At 42.3% G+C, this 5,711-nt stretch overlaps 1 pseudogene; it reads left to right on the forward strand.

Moving 5' to 3' along the window:
• Positions 1 to 3,442: 3,442 nt before the first annotated feature.
• Positions 3,443 to 4,819, forward strand: LOC473132 (ATP synthase subunit alpha, mitochondrial-like; annotated as a pseudogene).
• The last annotated feature ends 892 nt before the right edge of the window (positions 4,820 to 5,711 follow it).

Below are 5,711 nucleotides of genomic sequence, written 5' to 3' on the forward strand. Positions count from 1 at the left end.
TCTCTGCCACAGGCTACTCTTCGTTGTGCAATCTGTGGACCCAGTTGTCATCTGCCACCACTGTCTAGTTATCTTTTGACTGCCACAAGTGGACTCCAAAAAATCTCCAAAAGAAATTGTTACCATAACAAGATGGCCAACTAGACACAGCCAGGAAGCACTGCTCCCACTGACAGACACCAAAATATTGAGTAAACCAACGTATTTTGAGCCCATCTTCTGAGAGAAAATGCTGAGAGTCATTACAGACATGATGCAGACAACAAGGCTGAAGTGGGAGGAAGATGGGAACCCTGCACAGGATACTTGCATGACAGGGCTAGTTCCCAGACCTGAATGCCTCCTGGGAAAGGGATAAGTGAAGGGATGGAGGGACAGGCCACTCTCACTGTGGACCTCTGGGATCCTAGGTACATAGAACTTCACATTCTCCATGGACATTTGAGCTGGCAGGGGGATCTTCAAAGAGAGTAGGCAGAGACAGGGCTTCACCGGCATGGAGCCTAGGAGCTTTTGTGCATGTGGCAGCTGTGGCAGAGCATGGCCTAGACACCCATCCCCCAGGGCTCCCCACCTCCCTACAGGCAGCTCTAGCCTCAGCTGATTGCTGGCCCAGGAGAGAGTGTGGCTGGCTTTCCTGTGGGACTGGGAAACTTCCAGGGCCCCTGCCTGGCCACCCTGCAGGAGGTGTGCACAGAGTAGCCTCTGCTGCCAAGCCTGGGTGCTTTGCTTCACCTGAGTACCTTCCTGGTGGCCTGGGAGCACTTTGGATCCCCCAGAACAGCTGGGGCCCAATCTCAAGGGTCTGGAGGATGAAGCTGAAAGCCAGTCCTAGCTCCCCAAAACTACACAAATACATGGAAATTGAACAGCTTGCTCCAGAGTAACTCCTCGGTGAACAATAAAATTAAGGAAGAAATAAAAAAATTCTTTGAAATAAATGAAAATAGGGACACAGCTTACCAAAATCTCTGGGACACAGCTAGAACAGTATTAAGAGGAAAGTTTATAGCACTAAGCACCTTCAGCAAAAAATTAGAAAGGTCTCAAATTAACAATGTACCTTTGCAACTAGAGGAACTAGAAAAAAAAAAGCCAACCCCAAAGCAAGCAGAAGATAATAAATATCTAAAATTAGAGAAGAACTGAATGAAATTTAGACACAAAAATCCATAGAAAAGATCGATGAAACAAAGTGTTTTTTCTTCAGAAGAATAAACAAGATCAATAAACCACTAGCTATATTAACAAAGAAAAAAAGAGAAGATCTAAATAAGTACAATCAGAAATGACAAAGAAGACATTGCAACTGATCCCACAAAAATACAAAAGATCCTCAGAGACTATTATGAACAGCTCTATGTACACAAATTAAGAAAACCTAGAGAAAATGGATAAATTCCTGGAAACACACAAACTCCCAATATTGAACCAGAAAGAAAATGAAAACTTGAACAGACCAATAAGTTCCAAAATTATATCAGTATTAAAGAAACTGCCAACCGCAAAAGAAAAAAAAGAAAAAGAAAAAGAAAAGCCCTGGACCAGATGGATTCACAGACAAATTCTCTCAGACATAAAAAGAAGAACTGGTACCAATCGTATTGAAACTATTCAAAAAAATCGAAAAGGAAGGGTACCTCTCTAACTTATCCTACGAAGCCAGAATCAGTCTGATATCAAAATCTGGCAGAGACACAACAAAAAAAGAAAACTTCAGGCCAATATACCTAACGAACATAGGTGCAAAAATTCTCAACAAAATACTAGCAAACTGAATCCAGCAGCACATCAAAAAGTTAATTTACCACAATAAGGCAGGCTTTACTCCTGGGATGCAAGGCTGGTTGAACATATGCAAATCAATAAATGTGATCCACCACAGTAACAGAATTAAAAGCAAAACCCATATGATCATCTCAGTAGATGCAAAAAAAGCTTTCAATAAAATCCAACATCCCTTCATGATAAAAGCCCTCAACAAACTAGGCATCTAAGGTACATACCTCAAAATAATAAGAGCCATCTACACCAAACCCACAGCCAACATCATACTGACTGGGCAAAAGCCATAAGCATTCCCCCTAAGAACAAAAACAAGACAATGATGCCTACTCTCACTGCTGCTATTCAATGTAGTACTAACAGTCCTAGCCAGAGCAATTAGGCAAGAGGAAGAAATAAAAGACATCCGCAGCTGGGTGTGGTGGCTCACGCCTGTAATCCCAGCACTTTGGGAGGCCGAGGCGGGCAGATCACGAGGTCAGGAGATCGAGACCATCCTGGCTAACACAGTGAAACCCCGTCTCTACTAAAAATACAAAAACAAAAACAAAAAACAAACAAACAAAAAAGACATCCGCATGGGAAAAGAAGAGGTCAAATTATCTCTCTTCACTGACAGTGTGATTCTCTCTTTTTTTGAAACTGAGTCTCCCTCTGTTGCCCAGGCTGGAGTGCAGTGGCACAGTCGAAGCTCACTGCAACCTCTGCCTCCCGGTTCAAGTGATTCTCCTGCCTCAGCCTCCTGAGTAGCTGGGATTACAGGCATGTGTCACCACGCCCGGATAATTTTTGTGTTTTTAGTAGAGATGGAGTTTCACCATGTTGGCCAGGCTGGTCTTGAACTCCTGACCTCGAGTGATCTGCCTGCCTCAGCCTCCCAAAGTGCTGAGATTACAGGTGTAAGCCACCATGCTTGGCCACTGATAATATGATTCTATATCTAGAAAACCCTAAAGACTCTGCCAAAAGGCCCGTCAAACTGCTAAATGACTTCAGTAATGTTTCAAGGTACAAAAATAATGTACAAAAATCAATAGCATTTATATATATAACTGAGTACCTCAGCCTCGAAATGCATTTTTAAACTATTTTTTTCCTTTCCTTCCTAATCTCAGAATGTAGCCTTACAGTGTAAGACTCTTTGTTATGCCCTTTCCCAACAGGCATATCTGTGCACAGTGCTTGCTCATCTAACTATGTGCTTGCTTAGAAATTCCAGGAGCCAATTTTGAAACAAACCAGGCAGAGAGACCAAGCCGCAGATCTTCCCACTCAAGGGGAGTTACGCCCAAGTCAGGATGATGCAAATCAGATCTCTAGATGGGCGATTACTTGAGATAACTATGGGAACAAGACATGCAGCTATGCACTCCCTTTTCACTACTCATGTCTATATCCCACACCTTTTTCCTTCTTAAACCCCTTCACTCAGCCCAGAAGGCTGAGATGGCTCTTTTGAGGCTTATGCCCAGACATTCTCCCATCTGCTAGCATTTGACCAATAAAAGTTGCTTTCCTTTCACCACACCTCAGTTCTCATGCTTTGAATTCTGAGAGGAGAGCAGCTGGACTTGAGCTGGTTACATATACACCAATAATGTTCAAGCTGAGAGCCAAATCGAGAACACAATCCCATTTACAATAGCCACACACAAAAATGAAATACCTAGGAATACAGCTAACCAAGAAGGTTAAAGATCTCTACAAACCTGACAATGTTGGTGTTGTCATGTTTGGAAATGATTAACTAATTAAGGAAGGAGCTAGAGTGAAGAGGACAGGAGCCATTGTGGACATTCCAGTTGGTGAGGAGCTATTGGGTCATGTGGTTGATGCCCTTGGTAATGCCATTGATGGAAAGGGTCCATTTGGTTCCAAGACCCATAGGCGAATTGGTCTGAAAGCCCCTGGAATCATTCCTCGAATTTCAGTGCAGGAACCAATGCAGACTGGCATTAAGGCTGTAAATAGCTTGGTGCCAGTTGGCCATGGTCAGTGTGAGCTGATTATTGGTAATGGACAGACTGGGAAAATCTCAATTGCTATTGACACAGTCATGAACCAGAAATGTTTCAATGATGGATCTGATGAAAAGAAGAAGCTGTACTGTGTCTATGTTGTTATTGGTCAAAAGAGATCCACTGTTGCCCAGTTGGTGAAGTGACTTATGATGCAGATGCCATGAATTACACCTTCGTGGTGTCAGCTACGGCCTCAGATGGTGCCCCACTTCAGTAACTGGCTCCTTACACTGGCTGTTCCATGGGAGAGTATTTTAGAGACAATGGCAAACATGCTTTGACCATCTATGACAACTTATCCAAACAGGCTGTTGCTTACCATCAGATGTTTCTGTTGCTCTGCCAACCCCCTGGTTGTGAGGCCTATCCTGGTGTTGTGTTCTACCTATACTCCCAGTTGCTGGAGAGAGCAGCCCAGATGAACAATGCTTTTGGTGGTGGCTCCTTGACTGCTTTGCCAGTCATAGAAACAGACTGGTGATGTGTCTGCTTACATTCCAATGAATGTCATTTCTATCACTAACGGACAGATCTTCTTGGAAACAGAATTGTTCTACAAAGGTATCCACCCTGCCATTAATGTCGGTCTGTCTGTGTCTCGTGTCAGATCTGCTGCCCAAACCAGGGCTATGAAGCAGGTGGCAGGTACCATGAAGCTGGAAGTGGCTCAGTATCATGAGGTCACCACTTTTTCCCAGTTCAGTTCTGACCTTGATGCTGTCACCCAACAACTTTTGAGTTGTGGTGTGTGTCTAACTGAGTTGCTGAAGCAAAGACAGTATACTCCCATGGCTATTGAAGAACAAGTGGCTGTTATCCATGTGGGTATTAGGGGCTATCTTGATAAACGGGAGCCCAGCAAGATTACAAAGTTTGAGAATGCTTTCTTGTCTCATGTCAGCTGGCACCAAGCCCTGTTGGGCACTACCAGGGCTGATGGAAAGATCTCAGAAGAATCAGATGCAAAGCTGAAAGAGATTGTAACAAACTTCTTGCCTGAATTTGAAGCTTAAATGCCTGTGGATTTACATCAAATACAAGTTCAGTTTTGTCATTGTTTATTCTAGTAGATCAGTTTCATTTGTGAAAGGGTTACTCTCATACTCCTTATGTACAGAAATCACGTGAAAAGTAAAGGTTCCATAATGTGAAAAAGAAAAAAGATCTCTACAAGGAGAACTGCCAACCACTGCTGAAAGAAATCACAGATGACACAAATCAATAAAAAAAAATTCCATGCTGATGGATTGGAAGAATCAATATTGTTAAAACGACCATGCTGCCCAAAGCAGTTTAAAGATTTAATGCTATAACTACCAATGTCATTTTTCACAGAACTAGAAAAAACTATTCTAAAATTCATATAGAACCAAAAAACCGCCCGAATAGCTAAAGCAATCCTAAGCAAAAAGAACAAAGCTGGAGGCATCACACTACCCAACTTCAAACTATACTATAAGGCTACAGTAAGCAAAACAGCTTGGTCCTGGTACAAAAAAAGACAGATGAATGGAACAGAATAGATAATCCAGAAGCAGTTCTGCACACCTATAGCCATCTGCTCTTTGACAAAGCCCACAAAAAATGGGAAAAGGGTCCCCTATTCAATAAACAGTGCTGAAATAACTAGCTAGCCCTATGCAGAACAATGAAACTGGACCCCTACCTTTTATCGTATACAAACATTAACTCAAAATGAATTCAAGATTTAAATGTATGACCTCAAACTATAAGAATCCTGGAAGAAAACCTAGGAAAAACAGTATTCTGGACATCAGCCTTGGCAAAGAATTTGCCAAGAAATTGAAAGAAACTGTCAGTAAACAGACAACCTACGTAATAGGAGAAAATATTTGCAAAGTATGCATCTAACAAAGGTCTAATATCCAGAACCTATGAGGAACT

The sequence above is a fragment of the Pan troglodytes genome, chromosome 11 (assembly GCF_028858775.2).
Source record: "Pan troglodytes isolate AG18354 chromosome 11, NHGRI_mPanTro3-v2.0_pri, whole genome shotgun sequence".
NCBI classification, from domain to species: Eukaryota; Metazoa; Chordata; class Mammalia; order Primates; family Hominidae; genus Pan; species Pan troglodytes.